The 26,682-nt window shown below is 33.9% G+C and overlaps 1 protein-coding gene across 1 annotated transcript in view; it reads left to right on the forward strand.

Annotated features, from left to right (window-relative positions):
- The window catches only part of LOC117325010 (allatostatin-A receptor-like), a 136,979-nt gene that overhangs the window by 17,871 nt on the left and 92,426 nt on the right, over positions 1–26,682 (forward strand). The window lies entirely within an intron of this gene.

Raw genomic sequence — 26,682 nt, forward strand, 5'->3', positions numbered from 1 at the left:
TCTCTATCTACAATGTTTTATTATATATCACCACGTGTTCTCTATCTACAATGTTTTATTCTATATCACCACGTGTTCTCTATCTACAATGTTTTATTACATATCACTGATAGACACGTGTTCTCTATCTACAATGTTTTATTATATATCACCACGTGTTCTCTATCTACAATGTTTTATTATATATCACCACGTGTTCTCTATCTACAATGTTTTATTACATATCACTGATAGACACGTGTTCTCTATCTACAATGTTTTATTATATATCACTGATAGACACGTGTTCTCTATCTACAATGTTTTATTATATATCACCACGTGTTCTCTATCTACAATGTTTTATTATATATCACCACGTGTTCTCTATCTACAATGTTTTATTATATATCACCACGTGTTCTCTATCTACAATGTTTTATTATATATCACCACGTGTTCTCTATCTACAATGTTTTATTCTATATCACTGATAGACACGTGTTCTCTATCTACAATGTTTTATTATATATCACCACGTGTTCTCTATCTACAATGTTTTATTCTATATCACCACGTGTTCTCTATCTACAATGTTTTATTCTATATATCACTGATAGACACGTGTTCTCTATCTACAATGTTTTATTATATATCACCACGTGTTCTCTATCTACAATGTTTTATTATATATCACCACGTGTTCTCTATCTACAATGTTTTATTACATATCACTGATAGACACGTGTTCTCTATCTACAATGTTTTATTATATATCACCACGTGTTCTCTATCTACAATGTTTTATTATATATCACCACGTGTTCTCTATCTACAATGTTTTATTATATATCACTGATAGACACGTGTTCTCTATCTACAATGTTTTATTATATATCACCACGTGTTCTCTATCTACAATGTTTTATTATATATCACCACGTGTTCTCTATCTACAATGTTTTATTACATATCACTGATAGACACGTGTTCTCTATCTACAATGTTTTATTCTATATCACCACGTGTTCTCTATCTACAATGTTTTATTATATATCACCACGTGTTCTCTATCTACAATGTTTTATTCTATATCACCACGTGTTCTCTATCTACAATGTTTTATTATATATCACCACGTGTTCTCTATCTACAATGTTTTATTATATATCACCACGTGTTCTCTATCTACAATGTTTTATTATATATCACCACGTGTTCTCTATCTACAATGTTTTATTATATATCACCACGTGTTCTCTATCTACAATGTTTTATTATATATCACCACGTGTTCTCTATCTACAATGTTTTATTCTATATCACCACGTGTTCTCTATCTACAATGTTTTATTACATATCACTGATAGACACGTGTTCTCTATCTACAATGTTTTATTATATATCACCACGTGTTCTCTATCTACAATGTTTTATTATATATCACCACGTGTTCTCTATCTACAATGTTTTATTACATATCACTGATAGACACGTGTTCTCTATCTACAATGTTTTATTCTATATCACCACGTGTTCTCTATCTACAATGTTTTATTATATATCACCACGTGTTCTCTATCTACAATGTTTTATTCTATATCACCACGTGTTCTCTATCTACAATGTTTTATTATATATCACCACGTGTTCTCTATCTACAATGTTTTATTATATATCACCACGTGTTCTCTATCTACAATGTTTTATTATATATCACCACGTGTTCTCTATCTACAATGTTTTATTATATATCACCACGTGTTCTCTATCTACAATGTTTTATTATATATCACCACGTGTTCTCTATCTACAATGTTTTATTATATATCACCACGTGTTCTCTATCTACAATGTTTTATTATATATCACCACGTGTTCTCTATCTACAATGTTTTATTATATATCACCACGTGTTCTCTATCTACAATGTTTTATTCTATATCACCACGTGTTCTCTATCTACAATGTTTTATTATATATCACCACGTGTTCTCTATCTACAATGTTTTATTATATATCACTGATAGACACGTGTTCTCTATCTACAATGTTTTATTATATATCACCACGTGTTCTCTATCTACAATGTTGTATTCTATATCACCACGTGTTCTCTATCTACAATGTTTTATTATATATCACTGATAGACACGTGTTCTCTATCTACAATGTTTTATTATATATCACCACGTGTTCTCTATCTACAATGTTTTATTCTATATCACCACGTGTTCTCTATCTACAATGTTTTATTACATATCACTGATAGACACGTGTTCTCTATCTACAATGTTTTATTATATATCACTGATAGTCACGTGTTCTCTATCTACAATGTTTTATTATATATCACCACGTGTTCTCTATCTACAATGTTTTATTATATATCACCACGTGTTCTCTATCTACAATGTTTTATTATATATCACTGATAGACACGTGTTCTCTATCTACAATGTTTTATTATATATCACCACGTGTTCTCTATCTACAATGTTTTATTATATATCACCACGTGTTCTCTATCTACAATGTTTTATTACATATCACTGATAGACACGTGTTCTCTATCTACAATGTTTTATTCTATATCACCACGTGTTCTCTATCTACAATGTTTTATTATATATCACCACGTGTTCTCTATCTACAATGTTTTATTATATATCACCACGTGTTCTCTATCTACAATGTTTTATTATATATCACCACGTGTTCTCTATCTACAATGTTTTATTATATATCACCACGTGTTCTCTATCTACAATGTTTTATTATATATCACCACGTGTTCTCTATCTACAATGTTTTATTATATATCACCACGTGTTCTCTATCTACAATGTTTTATTATATATCACCACGTGTTCTCTATCTACAATGTTTTATTCTATATCACCACGTGTTCTCTATCTACAATGTTTTATTACATATCACTGATAGACACGTGTTCTCTATCTACAATGTTTTATTATATATCACCACGTGTTCTCTATCTACAATGTTTTATTATATATCACCACGTGTTCTCTATCTACAATGTTTTATTACATATCACTGATAGACACGTGTTCTCTATCTACAATGTTTTATTCTATATCACCACGTGTTCTCTATCTACAATGTTTTATTATATATCACCACGTGTTCTCTATCTACAATGTTTTATTCTATATCACCACGTGTTCTCTATCTACAATGTTTTATTATATATCACCACGTGTTCTCTATCTACAATGTTTTATTATATATCACCACGTGTTCTCTATCTACAATGTTTTATTATATATCACCACGTGTTCTCTATCTACAATGTTTTATTATATATCACCACGTGTTCTCTATCTACAATGTTTTATTATATATCACCACGTGTTCTCTATCTACAATGTTTTATTATATATCACCACGTGTTCTCTATCTACAATGTTTTATTATATATCACCACGTGTTCTCTATCTACAATGTTTTATTCTATATCACCACGTGTTCTCTATCTACAATGTTTTATTATATATCACCACGTGTTCTCTATCTACAATGTTTTATTATATATCACTGATAGACACGTGTTCTCTATCTACAATGTTTTATTATATATCACCACGTGTTCTCTATCTACAATGTTGTATTCTATATCACCACGTGTTCTCTATCTACAATGTTTTATTATATATCACTGATAGACACGTGTTCTCTATCTACAATGTTTTATTATATATCACCACGTGTTCTCTATCTACAATGTTTTATTCTATATCACCACGTGTTCTCTATCTACAATGTTTTATTACATATCACTGATAGACACGTGTTCTCTATCTACAATGTTTTATTATATATCACTGATAGTCACGTGTTCTCTATCTACAATGTTTTATTATATATCACCACGTGTTCTCTATCTACAATGTTTTATTATATATCACCACGTGTTCTCTATCTACAATGTTTTATTATATATCACTGATAGACACGTGTTCTCTATCTACAATGTTTTATTCTATATCACTGATAGTCACGTGTGCTCTATCTACAATGTTTTATTCTATATCACCACGTGTTCTCTATCTACAATGTTTTATTATATATCACCACGTGTTCTCTATCTACAATGTTTTATTCTATATCACCACGTGTTCTCTAGCTACAATGTTTTATTATATATCACTGATAGACACGTGTTCTCTATCTACAATGTTTTATTATATATCACCACGTGTTCTCTATCTACAATGTTTTATTCTATATCACCACGTGTTCTCTATCTACAATGTTTTATTATATATCACCACGTGTTCTCTATCTACAATGTTTTATTATATATCACTGATAGACACGTGTTCTCTATCTACAATGTTTTATTATATATCACCACGTGTTCTCTATCTACAATGTTTTATTCTATATCACCACGTGTTCTCTATCTACAATGTTTTATTATATATCACTGATAGACACGTGTTCTCTATCTACAATGTTTTATTATATATCACTGATAGACACGTGTTCTCTATCTACAATGTTTTATTCTATATCACCACGTGTTCTCTATCTACAATGTTTTATTATATATCACCACGTGTTCTATATCTACAATGTTTTATTCTATATCACCACGTGTTCTCTATCTACAATGTTTTATTATATATCACCACGTGTTCTCTATCTACAATGTTTTATTATATATCACCACGTGTTCTCTATCTACAATGTTTTATTATATATCACTGATAGACACGTGTTCTCTATCTACAATGTTTTATTCTATATCACCACGTGTTCTCTATCTACAATGTTTTATTACATATCACCACGTGTTCTCTATCTACAATGTTTTATTATATATCACCACGTGTTCTCTATCTACAATGTTTTATTCTATATCACTGATAGACACGTGTTCTCTATCTACAATGTTTTATTCTATATCACCACGTGTTCTCTATCTACAATGTTTTATTATATATCACCACGTGTTCTCTATCTACAATGTTTTATTCTATATCACCACGTGTTCTCTATCTACAATGTTTTATTATATATCACCACGTGTTCTCTATCTACAATGTTTTATTATATATCACCACGTGTTCTCTATCTACAATGTTTTATTCTATATCACCACGTGTTCTCTATCTACAATGTTTTATTATATATCACCACGTGTTCTCTATCTACAATGTTTTATTATATATCACCACGTGTTCTCTATCTACAATGTTTTATTATATATCACCACGTGTTCTCTATCTACAATGTTTTATTATATATCACTGATAGACACGTGTTCTCTATCTACAATGTTTTATTCTATATCACCACGTGTTCTCTATCTACAATGTTTTATTATATATCACCACGTGTTCTCTATCTACAATGTTTTATTCTATATCACCACGTGTTCTCTATCTACAATGTTTTATTATATATCACCACGTGTTCTCTATCTACAATGTTTTATTCTATATCACTGATAGACACGTGTTCTCCCAAAATTCATGAAAGATTTTTCTCAGATTTTATTTTCATTTCAACAAATTTTATTGTACAAGATGTTATATTACAAGGGGATTTGACAACAGGCTTTGCCTATATCAGTCTTCTCCCACATAAATGACATTTTGATAAAATAATATTGATAGAATTTTTCTTGACAAATTGAACAATAGAACTATATAATTAGGGTTATTTGTAACACTTGCACATACACTCATACACTCATACACTCATACACACATCATTGTAATAATTTAAGTAGTCATTCATAGTTTAATGGAATAATTTATAGTTAAAAAGTATCAAAAGTTCAGGAAATATTTTCATTTATATACATTATATATAGAAAATAGATAATTATACAAGACTTTGTAAAGCAAAAGCGCTTCACCTACCTGACGGTGAGAAAGAAGAGTATTTTATTGAACAATTATGATATACATACATATCAATGAAATATTATATAATTAATTGATTCAAAGAGAAATAAAAGAGAATTAAAACCTTCTCGAATTAGTTATAAATCTTTCTACATTACTTAATACAAATTTATTAAGATCAAGTGAAAGTTCATAGTTACCACATGTTAATAAGTTTATATTTATAAAACTAACTTGTATAAATATGTCATGTATAAAGTGCCTTATATGGTTGTAATTTGGACAGTAGAAGAAGTAATGCTCTAGATCCTCAGAATAATAACCACAGGAACAGGCTGAATTTGGAATTAGATGATCTATTAATCTGTGATAATTTAAGTTGCTAGCAGAGTTTCTTAGTTGGCAAAGAGTGATATTTAATTTTCTAGGTGAGCATAGTTTAAATAAATGAGTAGTATCAGTGTTTAAAGGTCTATTTCTATTTCTATTCAATTTTGATTTAAAAATGTTCAGTGAAGGAGCACTAGATAATTAGTCTGTTTCAAGGGAGTTCCAAATTTTCATGACATCAATGAAGTAGCTGTTATCATACAAGTTTGTTCTGCATCGAGGAATATTAAAGAATCTATGATTTCTGAGATTATGATGTGGAGCATTATTATTAATATAGGGTCTAACAATATCAAATAAATATTCAGGAGTCATAGATTTTGATATTTGGGTCCCCTGATTTCAATTTATTCCACCAGTTTTTCAGAGACCAAATAAGGACCATTCAAAGGTGGGCGCCAAGATCTTTTGTTGGCAGATTTCTTTTTACATGTTTATTTCGATATTTTCTATTTGGGCGAGTTTAATATTTTCAAAGTAACCAAGTTTTCACAGGGAAACAGTTTTCGTTAATGAAATGCTTTCACGGACAGGCGCATAATAGGCAAACATGCATTACCAGAAATGTATTCAAACGTATATATTTTGCATTCGGGTTGTGCCACTATTAGAGAGATATTCACACACAACACCATGTATATATATAATAATGACAATACCACCTGCATGACATTAACAACGAATATTACAAAGAAACGCATGCTAAACGAGTATTACAAAGAAACGCATGCTAAATTATACTGACCTGGTCACAGTTTTATCGATATTTCTTAAACGCAGGAATTGTTTTCCATAGGAAAGGATAAGAGAATTTAAGGAAGACCCCCCCCCCCCCCCCCCCCTTACTAGGACCTAATAGGTATATCCAAATAAGCGTTACATACATAGGTATGAATATCGAAGTAAGACACGCGTAATCAATTATACCCTTACCTCCTGACACGTATTCACACGCAAACACTTTATACTTTCTTCATATTTACACTAACAGACAATCAAAGGCTCAAAACTGTTACTGCAAACTATTATACCCGCCGACGAGCAGGTTATGTACATGTATACATACGCAAACATTGTATATGATTGTTTCGCTGGCGGTACATTTAACGACAATTGCCATTGACTGGACTTAAGATACCCTAAACCCTCAGGGTGCTGATATTGGATAAATATAGAAATATGTAATTTGTTTTCTTGGCATGTTACCCAGTCTATTGTGTAAAGATACCAGTACATGGCTTTCCGCCAGTAGTTACCCCATAGCCTTCTGGCCATGTCGTCCATAAAGTACACCCCGTCTGGACGATGTCAGGAGTGGACACGAGTTGTCGCCCCTAGCTTATCCATGCTATCTCTTATCCTCGCCTCTCTTTCTAACGTAATCAACCAAGACGATATTACGATTTTATTGACACATAAAATGGTTGGACGGGAATCGACCAAATGCTGACGTAGACATAATCAAATATAATTGGTATATTGTTTTTCTCTATCTTGCTTGTGAGAAAATATGCTGAAAACAAATTAGATCGCCGTCGTAGCATGAGGGTTTCAGGCTTGTTGTTTAAGACCGAGTCCCAAATAAAATCTAGTTTTGCTTTTTGGCGTCCATGTTACACCGTGGACGCCTTTTGATCTCTGTGTGGAGAAATTCAATGCGTCATTTAAGAGCCTGAGTGAGACTTAAACCCGAGTTGTAGCTTTATCGTTATGGCCATATCACCGATAACTAATCGATAGTCAAGACAACGACAAGCAGCGATCATATGATATGTAAAATAGCATGTCTTTAAATAATGGCGGCTTGAACATCATAGCGAATACAACTGGTTGGCATTCAAACAAAATTGTTTTATCTACAACAAATATATATGTATTTGTAATGGGTTTATGCAATCATTGACCTTGCTTTAAATATGATTAGAATCAAACATTCATGGGCGATAATTCTGTCTTTCACTGTCGACAAAACGGCTGTTAAGGAGCTTTTCTTCTAATCCACTGCTCTCTAGTGAAGAGAAGAGACGATCTTCTGTCCACCCTAGTTGTGACAGAGACGGTCGTACGGTGCGTAGAAAACAAAGCTATTACTTTCGTCGTTAAGTGATAAAACTTCCAGTGGAAAATGGTTTCCGTCTTGAGATGAAATCTTAATTTGATCACACAGTCGTTCGTTTGTCTGCTAACGTAGCAGTGTGTACAAATGGTGGCACTATCCCAACAATTGTATTTAACTGACACGCGGAAAATAGTTCATAATGATCCCATTGTCTTTAGCTATTACAATATAAAAACACAAACTTGTGATGAAGGATACAGAATCAGTAATTCAGACTGCCGACATGTAGACAGTGTCCGTGTGTCACTAGTATCCGACAATAACAACCGGTACAAACGCGACATCGTATCAACGTTTAGTATGTTGTTCACTACAGATAATACTGTGGTGCTATTTCATTTCGTTTGCTCTGTCAAAAAATGGAATCCGTGTCCTGTAGGTAGTGCGTAAGAACTGTTACTGCTGAGTCCATCGTATGATCGTAAGAACTGTAACTTCTGAGTCCATTGTATGATCGTAAGAACTGTAACTGCTGAGTCCATCGTATGATCGTAAGAACTGTAACTGCTGAGTCCATCGTATGATCGTAAGAACTGTAACTGCTGAGTCCATTGTATGATCGTAAGAACTGTAACTGCTGAGTCCATCGTATGATCGTAAGAGTCCATCGTATGATCGTAAGAACTGTAACTGCTGAGTCCATCGTATGATCGTAAGAACTGTAACTGCTGAGTCCATTGTATAATCATAAGAACTGTAACTGCTGAGTCCATCGTATGATCGTAAGAACTGTAACTGCTGAGTCCATTGTATGATCGTAAGAACTGTAACTGCTGAGTCCAATGTATGATCGTAAGAGTCCGCAAAATCTAGGATATTATCTGTGCTCTTTTTTCTAAACAACTTTGTCCAATCACACTGCTTCAGTTTTGGCCTGTAGTTGAACGTTTGTCCCCCTGACGAAGACTTTGTGTTCTGTCCTCCGGCCGAAACATCTGACAGTCTCTACAATAGAAATTGTTAAACCATTTCTGCTGAAAAGCTCTACTGAGGGCTAAAATGAAAAATGAAACAGTTTGTAAATTGAACAATTACAAAGTTTATCATCATTTGTTAGAGAAAACTCAATGACATTCTGCTTGCCGTATTTCTTAGGTAAACTGGACGAAATGTTTTAGTAGTACATAGACTTAAGCCTCGCTTTCGTCACAACTACTGCTTCCTTGAAATTTTATATTTAGTTTTATCTGAACAATTTTCAATTAAATTCGATACAGACTTCTTCAACACTTGTTAACTTCTTATTTGTAAAATAATCGAGGTTATTTTAGATAAGATCATTTAAACAGGAGAAATTATATCATTCTCAATCAATAAATCACTTCTCCGCTGAATTTCCTCATTGTGTTAGTGTTACTAAAGTGAAACTAAAACGATAAGAAAATAGCATTCTTTAAATGGTTACTGTTCTTGTCAATAACTTCATTTACAGTCGACAACATCTAGATACATCTCACACGGAAAATAAACAACAAGGCATGATAATTCAGTCCGGAAAGTCAAGTACATTGTACATGATCTTTGGGAAACTGAACATTTCTGTCTGAACTGTTTTAAAGACGCTTCCAACAATTATATAAACCTAACTCTTACTGACTATCAACGAACAACTGCTTGTCATTGCTATAGGCATCTCCTCCGTCAACTCTGGGCCCTTATTAGGGATTTCCATTTCGGATGGAAACCCCTATTGTTTTCGTTATGTTTTTTCTTCCCCTTATTATTAACACCTCTTGTATTCACTCGCATTCAAAAACGAAAACGACAAAACCGTTCATATTTTAGTACATGATAGAGAATTGTGAGCTGCAGTGTATCCTTACACTTTAAAGGTCAAGGTCACGGATCTAAAACAACGATCGTTCTTTTTCATTTACGTTCAGTGTGTCTTATAGATCATGGTCTGGACTAACTTCTCTCCGAGACATGTAATCAGAGAATGTGTCAAGGTTAAGACCTGCTATGGGTTCAAAATTAGGTAAAAAAGTAAAGCCTCTAAGGGAGTATTTTTCATAGCATATGATAAAGCATGACCCACGGAGACGGAATGAGCAGTTTTTTTTAATCACCGGATCAAAAATGACGGAGATATGGCACTTTGTCAAAAAAAAAGAAAAGTTTTTCCCGGTCAAAATTTGGAATTCGGGCAAAAATGCATCATTTTTTTATCAGCTCCTTCATCTATGCACATATAGACTTGATATTTGACACAACAAAAAGCATATAAGAGTACCTACCAAAGAAGTTACTTTTCATTTTTATTTACCTTGCCCTTGATTTTAGGTCACAGAGGTCAAATGATCAAAATAAACAAATGAAAAGAAATAGAATTTCTTTCAACGAGTTGTTTTGTACGTTCGCTCGATTTCTTGCACGCTCGGGGCTAGCTTTTCTCCTTAACATGTTATCCCAGCACGAGGTCTAATAAGGTCAAAAATGAAATATCCAAACTGAATTCTTTTCATTGCATATCAAAGAGCATGATTCAGAGACGGAATGTGCGAGGTTTATGGTCGTGCGATAAAAACGGCGCGGAAACGACACTTTGAAAAATGTTCATTTTCCCGCCATACAAATTTCTCACGCTCTCACGCTTCCTCACAGAACGAGTATCTACCAATACACTGACAGAACTCTCACGCTTCCTCACACTGAACGAGTATCTACCAACACGCTTACAGAACTCTCACGCTTCCTCACAGAACGAGTATCTACCAATAAATTGACAGAACTCTCACGCTTCCTCGCACAGAACGAGTATCTACCAATACACTTACAGAACTCTCACGCTTCCTCACACAGAATGAGTATCTACCAACACGCTTACAGAACTCTCACGCTTCCTCACAGAACGAGTATCTACCAATACATTAACAGAACTCTCACGCTTCCTCACACAGAACGAGTATCTACCAACACGCTTACAGAACTCTCACGCTTCCTCACACAGAACGAGTATCTACCAACACGCTTACAGAACTCTCACGCTTCCTCACAAAACGAGTATCTACCAATATATTGACAGAACTCTCACGCTTCCTCACAGAACGAGTATCTACCAATACATTGACAGAACTCTCACGCTTCCTCACACAGAACGAGTATCTACCAACACGCTTACAGAACTCTCACGCTTCCTCACAAAACGAGTATCTACCAATACATTGACAGAACTCTCACGCTTCCTCACAGAACGAGTATCTACCAACACGCTTACAGAACTCCCACGCTTCCTCACACAGAATGAGTATCTACCAACACGCTTACAGAACTCTCACGCTTCCTCACAGAACGAGTATATACCAACACGCTTACAGAACCCTCACACTTCCTCACACAGAACGAGTATCTACCAATACACTGACAGAATTCTCACGCTTGCTTACACAGAACGAGTATTTTGTTTATATTGTTTATCTATATTATATGGATTTCGGAACTATTAATTCAGAGAAGCTTAGGAGATGGTTTGATTGTCACCTGTTACCGACCCTACCTTTTAGCCAATTGGGATCACCATCATTGTTCGAAAAAGACGATTCGCTCGTGTAATTTAAGTGAGTGTTTCTTGCTCAGAATTACCATTTTAGAACCAGTGAAATATAAAAGTATAAACAAGCAAGTGCCTGAAATACGAGAGCGATTTATCTATCAAAAAAATCATGATTGATTTCGTTAATGTTACATGTCCGTTCTCGTAAAAAAAAAAATCATGATTGATTTTGTTAATTTTACATGTCCGTTGTCGTAATCGAGTCTTGAGAAAACTGCTGAAAGTCGGTAACAGAAAATGTTGCAAAACGTCTGTCAGCCTGCACATTGCTTGTTCCAAATCAAAAATCATAATTCAACATTAAAATTTCAAATAATCTCTCATTCATACTCAAGGCTATGGTTTATATGCTACATTGGGTTGACTTACATCAGTCTTCAGAAGACGCCATATCTTGATGACATACGCGCTGTTGACATTTTCTCCCACCATAGATCTTCCGAGGTTTCCGCTGTTTTCATTCCTTCTCTCTAAACATCTTGTCTTGTGCGCAGATACATTATCTAGTATAAAGTTTATCTAAAGACGCGACGCGAGCTTGATTGTACACGGTAAAACAATTTAGTCTGGTAATACAGTTATACTTACCTATCTCCAAGTGAGGTAGTTTTCCTAACAAGGGAAGATGTAGACTACAGTAATTTTAAAACTGACGAGGGTTACATCCTTTTGTTTGAAGACAGTTTAACTCTATTACTTACATCTTGTACGCGGCTCAGGTTTGTTTGGATTCATCGGCTAAAATAGTATTTTCTTTGCTGTTGTTTTTCTGGGTATCAGCACTTTCGTGCTTGCATGACTCCATTCCTAACAGAACTAATCATGCCAGTGTATGCCTTAAATTAATCATCAAGATCGCGAAGAACATATTTTCGCCGTCATTCCTCTATTGCATTTAAAGATTATATCGTTTCCGAGATTTTTTGTTTTGAAATGGTCAATATTCAAGACTGTCATAACGTCATTAAACTTAACCGATTGGTATTAAAGTAGATAGGGATGTATATTTTGACCTCATTACCAGACTTAGTGTGCAGTGAATATGAAGCATCGTTTTGATTGTTTACTAACAAAAGTTGTAACGTCTCCACCAGTGATAAAATATTCTATAATAATGGTGATTTCAGAATCCATCTCGTGAGCGATACACGCCAATTAAATGTTCTGGGTCAGTGGTACTAATTGAATTCCCCTTTTCTGGATATATTCTCTTCCCCTTATAATATATCACTGTAACCAACTTTAAATATTTTCAAATAGTTACTTTGTCCATATAGCTATGAGATATACTATTACTCTATTACTTTGTCCATATAGCTATGAGATATACTATAAATCCGTTACTGTGTCCATATAGCTATGAGATATACTATAAATCCGTTACTTTGTCCATATAGCTATGAGATATTCTATAAATCCGTTACTTTGTCCATATAGCTATGAGATATACTATAAATCCGTTACTTTGTCCATATAGCTATGAGATATTCTATAAATCTGTTACTTGTCCATATAGCTATGAGATATACCATAAATCTGTTACTTGTCCATATAGCTATGAGATATACCATAAATCCGTTACTTTGTCCATATAGCTATGAGATATACTATAAATCCGTTACTTTGTCCATATAGCTATGAGATATTCTATAAATCCGTTACGTTGTCCATATAGCTATGAGATATACTATAAATCAGTTACTTTGTCCATATAGCTATGAGATATACTATAAATCCGTTACTTTGTCCATATAGCTATGAGATATACTATAAATCCGTTACGTTGTCCATAAAGCTATGAGATATACTATAAATCCGTTACGTTGTCCATATAGCTATGAGATATACTATAAATCAGTTACTTTGTCCATATAGCTATGAGATATACTATAAATCCGTTACTTTGTCCATATAGCTATGAGATATACTATAAATCCGTTACGTTGTCCATATAGCTATGAGATATACTATAAATCTAGCTGTTACTTTGTCCATATAGCTATGAGATATACTATAAATCCGTTACTTTGTCCATATAGCTATGAGATATATTATAAATCTAGCTGTTACTTTGTCCATATAGCTATGAGATATACTATAAATCCGTTACTTTGTCCATATAGCTATGAGATATACTATAAATCTGTTACTTTGTCCATATAGCTATGAGATATTCTATAAAACTGTTACTTTGTCCATATAGCTGTGAGATATACTATAAATCTGTTACTTTGTCCATATAGCTATGAGATATTCTATAAATCCGTTACTTTGTCCATATAGCTATGAGATATTCTATAAATCTGCTACGTTGTCCATATAGCTGTGAGATACACTATAAAACTGTTACTTTGTCCATATAGCTGTGAGATATACTATAAAACTGTTACTTTGTCCATATAGCCATGAGATATACTATAAATCCGTTACTTTGTCCATATAGCTATGAGATATACTATAAATCTGTTACTGTGTCCATATAGCCTTGATATTTACCATAAATCAGTTACTTTGTCCATATAGCTGTGAGATATACTATAAAACTGTTACTTTGTCCATATAGCTATGAGATATACTATTACTCTGAAACACGCTGTCCGTGAACTAGGAGTGTTGATTGCTGTAATGTCAGTCCAAACAATCAATTCATCGCTCTTTAGTCTCACTAAGTTAAAACATAAACATTCTGCTTCAAAGACGGTTATTCAAATGAACCGAGATCTGAGATCGTATAAGTGTCACGTGTTTGTTTTTATAGATCAATGGATCGGAATGTTTGATAGTTGTCCAGTTCCAATGACAACAGTTCATTTATACGCAGTTTTTCATGCAAAAAATATATGTTATGAATTGATGTTGATATAGGAACATTTATAATAAAAATGATGATACAACAGACTATTCTTATATTCCATATTACTCCTGTATAATGTATCTGTTTCACACTAGTACCACACTTATCTTTGTATATCTGTGTCCACGCCAGTACCGCACTTATCTTTATGTATCTGTTTCCACGCTTGTACCGCACTTATCTTTGTATATCTGTTTCCACGCTACATTTGTAGTACCGCACTTATCTTTGTGTATCTGTTTCCACACTACATTTGTAGTACCGCACTTATCTTTGTGTATATGTTTCCACGCTTGTACCGCACTTATCTTTGTGTATCTGTTTCCACGCTACATTTGTAGTACCGCACTTATCTTTGTGTATCTGTTTCCACGCTACATTTGTAGTACCGCACTTATCTTTGTGTATATGTTTCCACGCTTGTACCGCACTTATCTTTGTGTATCTGTTTCCACGTTAGTACCGCACTAATAACTAACTCCCATGGCATGAAATAACCATTTGAGCTGTTTATACCACACGTGAAATAAACTCTAAATGGGTTTCGATTGGTTGACTTGATCGGTGACCTTCGACTAGGACAATTTTCTAATCGCTTGGTTCAATGTGTTTTGATAAGCTAACGTTTGGAGGCCCTTCACGGAGTCGTGGAAATGATGATACACAAAAAGTAGTTCGCAATTGTTTTTGTGATACTTCGTTTTGATATATATTTCTACCAATTTATTGTTTTGAAAAATAAACTTGTTAAGTGTTTGTTATGATTAGCAATAAATTGTAATATCTGAACACATTACCGAAATTATCAGCTTTGGAAATTAATTAGCGACATTTCACTTAAGGTCATAACCTACACCCCACCTGATGTTGTGAAAAGAACACCATTAACACAAGGCAGACTAATTCATCCTCAGAATAGCTTTTCTGCTGTGGTAGAAACAGGTCATACAAACTCGCCGTATAACATCTCTCTCTCTCTACATTTTTTTGTATATATATAAATAGCAGGAGCGTTTTTATAAACTGTTTATAATGTGAACAGCACACGCTAATTCATATATTTTTTATATATATATTTATAAGATGCAAAAATTTCAAAATAATTTAGGTATAATTACGGAATTACTACTGAGTGTTTTTATTGTATTTGTATGAACTTATTATATACGTATTATATACAGCTTTGCTGTTACCGTTGACTTTCGATGTTTGACGTTATTTTCTGAGCTCTGTCGTCCATATCCATTATTCACTTTGTCTTTAAAAGAGAGCACTCCGTCTGGAATCTCGAGAACAAATGTGTCTGCACCTTCTCTACACTGAAGCACCATCCACATGAATTAATTCTAATCATTTTACACACAAACCAAGGACCTCTTTTTTCAGATTTTCCGTTTTCGGTCATCCGACGTGAATAGTTTTCCGGATTCGGTATAACCTTGCATTAGCTCTCTGTTTCATTGTTTGTTAAGTTAGGACACAAGGAAAATAGAGTAAAAATGATTTATTGTTTATTGTTTTAAGGTAAAATGATATGACAAAGATAAATGTTTTCTTCCCTTTATCAGGATGACGTTTTATCTGTACGTCTCTATTTGTCAGTATGACGTTATATATGTGCGTCTCTATTTATCAGGATGACGTTATATCTGTACGTCTCTATTTATCAGGATGACGTTATATCTGTACGTCTCTATCAGGATAACGTTATTTATTACATTTTTACCAGTGAAATATCAAAAATTATTCATTCTATAAAAGTGATATTTTTCACTAGTGAAGAATATCATATTTTTCACTAGTGAAAATATCACTTTTGCTGATTTGACCAATCAAATTAATGATTAGAAAATACCAAAATAATTGACCAATCAGAAAGCCCGACATATATGTCAGCACCTGGACAGGGGAAACTACTTTTTTGTTTACAAATTATCGCTGTAGTCCTAGTTAGCGTATGGGGTAGGGTTTTCGTTGATAAAAAATGTAATAAACAGAATATCTAACAGTGTCTTCAGTAAAACCAAATATATTTCACTCGTGTGGTTAATATTTTGATATTTTTCACTCGTGCTGCGCACTCGTGAAAAATATCAAAATATTAGCCCCACTCGTGAAATATATTTGGTATTACTGAAGACACTGTTAGATATCCTCTATATCTGTACGTCTCCATTTATCAGGATGACGTTAGATCTGTACGTCTCTATTTATCAGGATGACGTTATATATGTACATATATATTTATTAGGATGACGTTAGATCTGTACGTCTCTATTTATCAGGATGACGTTATATATGTACATATATATTTATTAGGATGACATTATATCTGTACATCTCTATTGATCAGGATGACGTTATATCTGTACGTCTCTATTTATCAGTATGACGTTATATCTGTACGTCTCTATTTATCAGGATGACGTTATATATGTACGTCTCTATTTATCGGGATGACGTTATATCTATACGTCTCTATTTATCAGGATGACGTTATATCTGTACATCTCTATTGATCAGGATGACGTTATATATGTACGTCTCTATTTATCAGGATAACGTTATATCTGTACGTCTCTATCAGGATGACGTTAGATCTGTACGTCTCTATTTATCAGGATGACGTTATATTTGTACGTCTCTATTTATCAGGATGACGTTATATCTGTTTTTATCTCATAACTACGCTTGTTTCACAACTGATATTTCACGTGATAAAATTCGTAGCAGTGTGCTATTGTTTTTGTTTACACACCGCAGTGTGTAACCACTTTCTAAGCCTCCGATTGGTCATTTGTGACCTCCAACAAATCTGATTGGCTAACCTCTGGCCTTTGACCATGGACTATTTTTACTACTCTCACTTATCTTTTTTGTTCTCGTCCGTCTTCAAAAGATCAGCATGTACATATTTTTTGGAGTTGTCGGTGCTCAATATTAGCATAACTGGATGAGAGGGGTGTTCCCATGGAAATGTCGATTAATCTGGGGTTTGAGTCGTACGAAATATAATTTGATGATGGTAAAATAGACGACGCACGGAGATATTACATCGATGGCCTAGCGAACCAAAATACCGCCCCCCCCCCCCCCCCCCCCCCCCCCCCCTGTTCTAGATATGCAGTGGACCCCGAGAGCCGTGAATGAATTATCAAAATAATGAAAAATGGTTTAATCGTTGTCTTTAATCGTAGTCACTTCAATGAAACAGCCGCAGCATCTAACGTAACTGTTACTGTTAGGCAGCTTACCTTTTTCTAGTTCGATATCATTTGGTACGGATATTGTACCAACAGAAAAAAATCTACGAATAAACACTTTCTTATCATTTCACTTACCTTTATTACGAATATATTTATCCCAAACACAAAAATGTAAAAATCATCTTGGAACATTTGTCTCATGTCAGTAAACTCTTATACTCTACATTATGTCTCTGAAACTGACGAGATTTCGTGTAAACACATGGACTAACCTAAACTGCATAGGCCTATTGCTCCACACTCCAGCTCGGTTTCCGAAATATTTGTTGAAATGCACGATTTCTTGTATGAATAAATCTCAGAATGAACATTTAACATCATAATAACCAGTAATAGCGTACCTACGAAATCCAGGAAAGGACCGATAATTGAATATATGACAATGATTAGTCTAATATTCAGCGGTGACGTTCGACTTCGCGATGACGGTGTCGTCTTCGAATATTTTGTTATTGAGTTATTCAAACAAGTTACCTATTAATAAATTACACCGACACACTGACTTTCAAACTAATATTTCGTTTTGTAAAATAATATCATTTACAAATATAGTACAGAGGATATGAGTCGTGCATCTAAAATAGATGATAAGCTTTCGTTTAAAACGACCTATATTTTGTCGGGTAGTGATTTGGTTCACGGAATTTAGTTGCTACGTTGGGAGAATTTGAACATGACAGACTTACATTTGTAAGTAAAGAAGTTATGGGATAAACAAGTTCCCCTACTCGTGACGATTGTTTATCATTTTTATCCAACTCTCGTTAGTTAATTTTCTAATTTTCAAAAGACACTCGCTAAAGCTCGTGTCTTTTGAAAATTAGAAAATTAACTAACTCGAGTTGGATAAAAATGATAAACAATCTCCACTCGTTGGGGAACCTCTATATCTCTATTTATCAGAATGACGTTATATCTGTACGTCTCTTTTTATCAGGATGACGTTATATCGGTACGTCTCTTTTTATCAGGATGACGTTATATCGGTACGTCTCTATTTATCAGGATGACGTTATATCTGTACACCTCTATTTATCAGGATGACGTTATAAATGTACACTTCTATTTATCAGGATGACGTTTTATCTGTACGTCTCTATTTATCAGGATGACGTTATATTTGTACGTCTCTATTTATCAGGATGACATTATATCTGTACGTCTCTATTTATCAGGATGACGTTATATTTGTACGTCTCTATTTATCAGTATGACGTTATATCTGTACGTCTCTATTTATTAGGATGACGTTATATCTGAACATCACTATTTATCGGGATGACGTTTTCTCGCACCTCGGACAGGGAAATCTCACGTGATACCCAGTGCTAGATTTTTCTATCTCGTCCGATCTGTCTGGTACCTTTACGTGAGTTTTGGCGGAATCTTAACCCATTCATGTATTCATCCGCGCAAGTGACGTAATACTAGTACTCTCGAATCGGTGAACAAGTGCACAAACCGCAATGCAGTATGTACACTGTACTATGCATTGGTTGGTTGGTTGTTGCTTATTATTTAAGTAATATGTACCGATTGATCATTGTTTTTCTTCTTTGATATAACCGAACTATATTTTTACGCGAAAGGACTGAATTCGAAGCGCAGATGAAGTGGTTAATCGGCTTTGAACCGGGAGGCCCCAGACGGGATACTCTTACACTCTAAACGCATATATAGATGGTTTGTTATTATACAACTAGATATATGTAAGAGGTGCGAGAAAAAAAATCTATTACCTGTAAGTGATCGAGATCGGGTTATCTCAGTCTCGGGCTAAGATTCTGTAACATCCTCGGCTAACGCCTCGGTTGGGATTATGTTACAGAATCTTAGCCCTCGACTGAGATAACCCAATCTCGATCACTTACAGGTAATATATTTTATTAATATCTGTACGTCTCTATTTATCAGGATGACGTTAGATCTGTATGTCTCTATTTATCAGAATGCATTATAACTGTACGTCTCTATTTATCAGGATGACGTTATATCTGTACGTCTCTTTTTATCAGAATGACGTTATAACTGTACGTCTCTATTTATCAGAATGCATTATAACTGTTCGTCTCTATTTATCAGGATGACGTTATATTTGTACATCTCTATTTATCAGGATGACGTTATATCTGTACGTCTCTATTTATCAGGATATCGTTATATCTGTACGTCTCTATTTATCAGGATGACGTTATATTTGTACGTCTCTATTTATCGGGATGACGTTATATCTATACGTCTCTATTTATCAGGATGACGTTATAAATGTACATCTCTATTTATCAGGATGACGTTATATATGTATATCTCTATTTATCAGGATGACGTTATATCTGTATATCTCTATTTATCAGGATGGCGTTATATCTGTACGTCTCTATTTATCAGGATGACGTTACATCTGTTCACCTCTATTTATCAGAATGACGTTATATCTGTACGTCTCTATTTATTAGGATGACGTTTTATCTGTACGTCTCTATTTATCAGGATGACGTTATATCTGTACGTCTCTATTTATCAGGATGACGTTATATCTGTACACCTCTATTTATCAGAATGACGTTATATATGTACGTCTCTATTTATCAGTATGACGTTATATCTGTACGTCTCTATTTATCAGGATGACGTTATATCTGTATTTATCTCATAACTACGCTTGTTTCTCAACTGATATGGTACCTGATAACATTCGTAGCAGTGTGTTATTGTTTTGTTTACACACCGCAGTGTGTAACCACTTTCTAAGCCTCCGCTTCGTCATTTGTGACCCCCAGCAAATCTGATTGGCTAACCTCTGATCTTTGACCACGGTCTTTTTCTGGTTGAGAAGAGTGTCTTCATGGAAATGTCGATTAATCTGGGGTTTGAGACGTACGAAATATAATATGATGATGGTAAAATAGACGACGCACGGAAGCGAGATATTGCATCGATTTCAGTAGCGAACCAAAACGGACTCCCCCCCCCCTATTTTTTTTATTCTCGATATGCACTGCAGTGGTTCCCGATGGCCACATGAATGAATTATCAAAACAATGAACAAATGCAATAAATGTAATAAAAAATAGTTAAATCGCTATCTCTAATCGTAGTCATTTGAAAGAAACGGTCGCGGCATCTTATGCTCTAACGTAGGCTTAAGCCTACTGTACTGTAGAGCTACCCTTTTAGTTCGGTGTCATTCGGTACGAATACTGTACCAACATAGAACAAAATCAACGAATAAACACTTTCTTATCATTCCACTTACCTTTTTTACGAATATATATATCCCAGACACAAAAATGTAAAAATCAGTTTGGAACATTTGTCTCATGTCAGTAAACTGATGAGATTTCGTGTAAACACTGACAAACATGAAATAAATATTGCTCAGCACTCCAGCTCGGTTTTCGAAATATTTGTTGAAATGCACGGTGTCTTGAATGAATAAATCTCAGAATGAACATTTAACATCGCAATAACCAGTGATAGCGTACCTACGAAATCCAGGAAAGGACCGATAATCGAATCTAAAAATTCAGCGGTGACGTTCGACTTCGCGATGACGGTGTCGTCCTCCTATGTTTGAGCGGAGTCATTTAAACAAGTTACTTATTAATAAATCACACAGACACAAGGATTGTCAAACTAATGTTTCGTTTTGTAAAATTGTATCATTTACAAATATAGTACAGAAGATATGAGTCGTGCATCTAAAATAGATAAGCTTTCGTTCATAACGAACTATATTTTGTTCCGTAGTGATTTGGTTCACGGAATTTAGTTGCTACGTTGGGAGAATTTGAACTAGACAAGCTTACCTTTGTAAGTAAAGAAGTTATGGGATAGACAAGTTCCACCACTCTTGACGATTGTTTACCATTTTTATCCAATTCTCATTAATTCATTAGCTAAAGCTCGTGTCTTTTCAAAATCAGAAAATTAACTAACTCGAGTTGGATAAAAATGATAAACAATCTCCACTCGTCGTTGGGGAACCTCTATGTCTCTATTTGTCAGGATGACGTTATATATGTAATCTCTATTGATCATGATGACGTTATATCTGTACGTCTCTATTTATCAGGATGACGTTTTATCCTGCAATTGCCACCGCATTGTCGGAATACACCAACCATATATATTTTTGCTGTATACGACAGTGACGGAAAACAGCTGTATTTTGGAATCTTAGCACGTGCGTCAGTTCGACTGACCTACTTCAAAGTGAAACTACGTTTAAAAGTCGAACATATTTCTATCATGTTTGACACCGTTTCACTTCAAAATGATTACTTTTGATGATTATTTTATGACTGTTGCAGGATAAATAGAATACATGGTCAGTGTCTTAAAATATAAGCTGTACTTTTGGCTCGGGACAGAAAGACAAAAATGGCAGGCCAAGGCTCGCCACTTTTGTCTTTCTTTACCCTCGCCAAAATACAGCTTATATTTTAAGACACTGACCATGTATTCTCTATATATCTGTACGTCTCTATCAGGATGACGTTATATCTGTACGTCTCTATCAGGATGACGTTTTATCTGTACGTCTCTATTTATCAGGATGACGTTATATCTGTACGTCTCTATCAGGATGACGTTATATCTGTACGTCTCTATCAGGATGACGTTATATATGTACGTCTCTATTTATCAGGATGACATTTTATCTGTACGTCTCTATTCATCAGGATGACGTTTTATCTGTACGTCTCTATTTATCAGGATGACATTATATCTGTACGTCTCTATTTATCAGTATGACGTTATATCTGTACGTCTCTATTTATCAGGATGACGTTATATCTGTACGTCTCTATTTATCAGGATGACGTTATATATGTACGTCTCTATTTATCAGGATGACGTTATATAAGTACGTCTCTATTTATCAGGATAACGTTATATTTGTACGTCTCTATTTATCAGGATGACATTATATCTGTACGTCTCTATTTATCAGGATGACGTTATATCTGTACACCTCTATTTATCAGGATGACGTTATATCTGTACGTCTCTATTTATCAGGATGACGTTTTATCTGTACGTCTCTATTTATCAGTATGACGTTATATCTGTACGTCTCTATTTATCAGGATGACGTTATATCTATACGTCTCTATTGATCAGGATGACGTTATAAATGTACACTTCTATTTATCAGGATGACGTTATATCTGTACATCTCTATTGATCAGGATGACGTTATATATGTACGTCTCTATTTATCAGGATAACGTTATATCTGTACGTCTCTATCAGGATGACGTTTTATCTGTACGTCTCTATTTATCAGGATGTCGTTATATCTGTACGTCTCTATTTGTCAGGATGTCGTTATATCTGTACGTCTCTATTTGTCAGGATGACGTTATATCTATACGTCTCTATTGATCAGGATGACGTTATATCTGTACGTCTCTATCAGGATGACGTTTTATCTGTACGTCTCTATTTATCAGGATGACGTTATATATGTACGTCTCTATTGATCAGGATGACGTTATATATGTACGTCTCTATTTATCAGGATAACGTTATATCTGTACGTCTCTATCAGGATGACGTTTTATCTGTACGTCTCTATTTATCAGGATGTCGTTATATCTGTACGTCTCTATTTGTCAGGATGTCGTTATATCTGTACGTCTCTATTTGTCAGGATGACGTTATATCTATACGTCTCTATTGATCAGGATGACGTTATATCTGTACGTCTCTATCAGGATGACGTTTTATCTGTACGTCTCTATTTATCAGGATGACGTTATATATGTACGTCTCTATTTATCAGAATGACGTTATAACTGTACGTCTCTATTTATCGGGATGACGTTATATCTGTACGTCTCTATTTATCAGGATGACGTTTTATTGCATTTTGCTGGTGAAATGTAGAAATTTATCAAACTTATGAAACTGATATTTTCACTGCAGCGATGAACAGTAATAATATAAGATTTTTCAGTGAAAATATAAAATTTTGCAGTGAAAATATAAGTTTTTGACCAATCAGAGCTAACCTATGTATTCACCTCGTTGAAACTTGACGATTTTTCCAACAGAAGCGGAGATAAATAAATTGGTTATTTTGCTGTATTTCTGAATTTCAGACTAGTTTTTGACCAAAAAACCCACTTGACGTTAGCTATTCATGCACATATTCTGCTATAACAGCAGAAAAAGCTTGATCAGTCCTTTCAAAATGGCGCCGTCAAGTTGACGTGGAGTAACGTCACAAAGAAATGACGTCATTACTGATTCCCGCACTTTTTGACGCTATTAATTTTTTTATGTTTTTAATTTTGTTTTTAAGTATATGAAATGCAATAAAAAGAAAATTGACAGAATATTTCGATATGTTTCACTCGTGCTTCGCAGTCGTGAAAATATCGATATTCTGTCATACTCGTGAAATATATGTTATTTAAGGATTAACATCAATTATTTTTTTCTGTTATACAGTCATAACAGAAAAAAACTGGAGTGTACTCTTAATAAACCGCGAAGCGGTTTATAAAGAGAGTTCACTCCAGTTTTTTTTTTATGTTATGACTGTATAACAGAAAAAATAATTAATGTTAATCCTTATAATTTAATTTCGTCTTATACACACCAAGATATTTCACTTTCTTTGGCGAACTCTTTTCTGTGATAAATTATTACGCAACGTCATCAACCAATCAAAAATGACGTTACATTTCGCAACGTCAAAAATTTGGTTATGGAGGTATGACAAAATTATTTCAGCCAATGAAAATGCGTGTCTCATACAAAATTAAATTATATTAAACGGGAAACCATTCCATATCCTCTATATATCTGTACCCCTCTATTTATCAGGATGGTGTTATATCTACTGCCCGTTCTATGTCTTATCTCCTAGTAGACTGTTTGATGTAATTTAAGGTAATTTTGTTTTGTATAGGTGTATTATAACATATTATAAAAAAAACTTTGCTGCAGATAAATCATGTGTTTGATTGAAAGGAATAGCTATTCATTTCCAAATAAAAGTGAAAAATATGAATAATTGTAAACTAAAAAGGTTTGACGAAGCTCTTCTCTATTCAATAGAGATGTGTTTTGTAGTGCAAAACTAAATTTGAAACAGCATATAGGATATATATGTACGTCTCTATTTATCAGAATGACATTATAACTGTACGTCTCTATTTATCAGGATGACGTTTTATTGCATTTTTGCCAATTACATATAGAAATTTATCAAACTAATAAAACTGATATTTTCACTGCAGCGATGAACAGTGAAAATATAAGATTTTGCAGTGAAAATATAAGTTTTGCAGTGAAAATATAAAATTTCCGTTTTTGACCAATCAGAGCTAACCTTTGTATTCACCTCGTTGAAACTTGACGATTTTTCCAACCGGAGCGGAGATAAATAAATTGGTTATTTTGCTGTATTTCTGAATTTTCAGACTAGTTTTTGACCAAAAAACCCACTTGACGTTAGCTATTCATGCACATATTCTGCTATAACAGCAGACAACGCTTGATCAGTCCTTTCAAAATGGCGCCGTCAAGTTGACGTGGAGTAACGTCACAAAGAAATGACGTCATTACTGATTCCCGCACTTTTTGACGCTATTAATTTTTTATGTTTTTAATTTTGTTTTTAAGTATATGAAATGCAATAAAAAGAAAATTGACAGAATATTTCGATATTTTTCACTCGTGCTTCGCAGTCGTGAAAATATCGATATTCTGTCATACTCGTGAAATATATGTTATATTAAACGGGAAACCATTCCATATCCTCTATATATCTGTACCCCTCTATTTATCAGGATGGCGTTATATCTACTGCCCGTTCTATGTGTTATCTCCTAGTAGACTCTGTTTGATGTAATTTAAGGTAAATTTGTTTTGTATAGGTGTATTATAACATATTATAAAAAAAACTTTGCTGCAGATAAATCATATGTTTGATTGAAAGGAATAGCTATTCATTTCCAAATAAAAGGGGGAAATATGAAGAATTGTAAACTAAAAAGGTTTGACGAAGCTCTTCTCTATTCAATAGAGATGTGTTTTATACAATGTAGTGCAAAACTAAATTTGAAACAGCATATAGGATATAGTACTTAGGGGAAAGGTGTTTCGCTGAACTGTACACAATCTTTAAACAGAAGCTGGTTGCATAGTGAAATACAAAATAAGTAGATAAATAAATAAATGAATAAATAATAACTAAAAAGATCGATACAGGTAACACAGCGACGTAACATTTGCTGTCGTCTCGAGAGTACATCCAACAGGCTCTCATGAGATATCAACATGTAAAAGACAATTACACATATTTCAACGTAGTTTTATCCAATGTTCACATTGATCGAATCAAGTCTTTAAGCTATGTTTTTTATTTTTGACATCTTCAATAATGACAAAGGGTAATGGAGTCATTCAGCTTCATAAATCAATATTTCGTATCTATTATATGAAATTTGTGAAAATAAATAAATGAAATTTGTGAAAATAAATAAATGAAATTGTAACCGGAAAAAATCAAAATCGTTATATTTGCCCTGCCTTGTTAAGGTTTGTCAGCTATACCCACGATTCCAGAATTGCTCATGTCTTTCTCAATACCTACTTTGACCCTTAGTATGAAATCAAAA

This window comes from Pecten maximus, chromosome 4, assembly GCF_902652985.1.
Source record: "Pecten maximus chromosome 4, xPecMax1.1, whole genome shotgun sequence".
Lineage (NCBI taxonomy): Eukaryota > Metazoa > Mollusca > Bivalvia > Pectinida > Pectinidae > Pecten > Pecten maximus.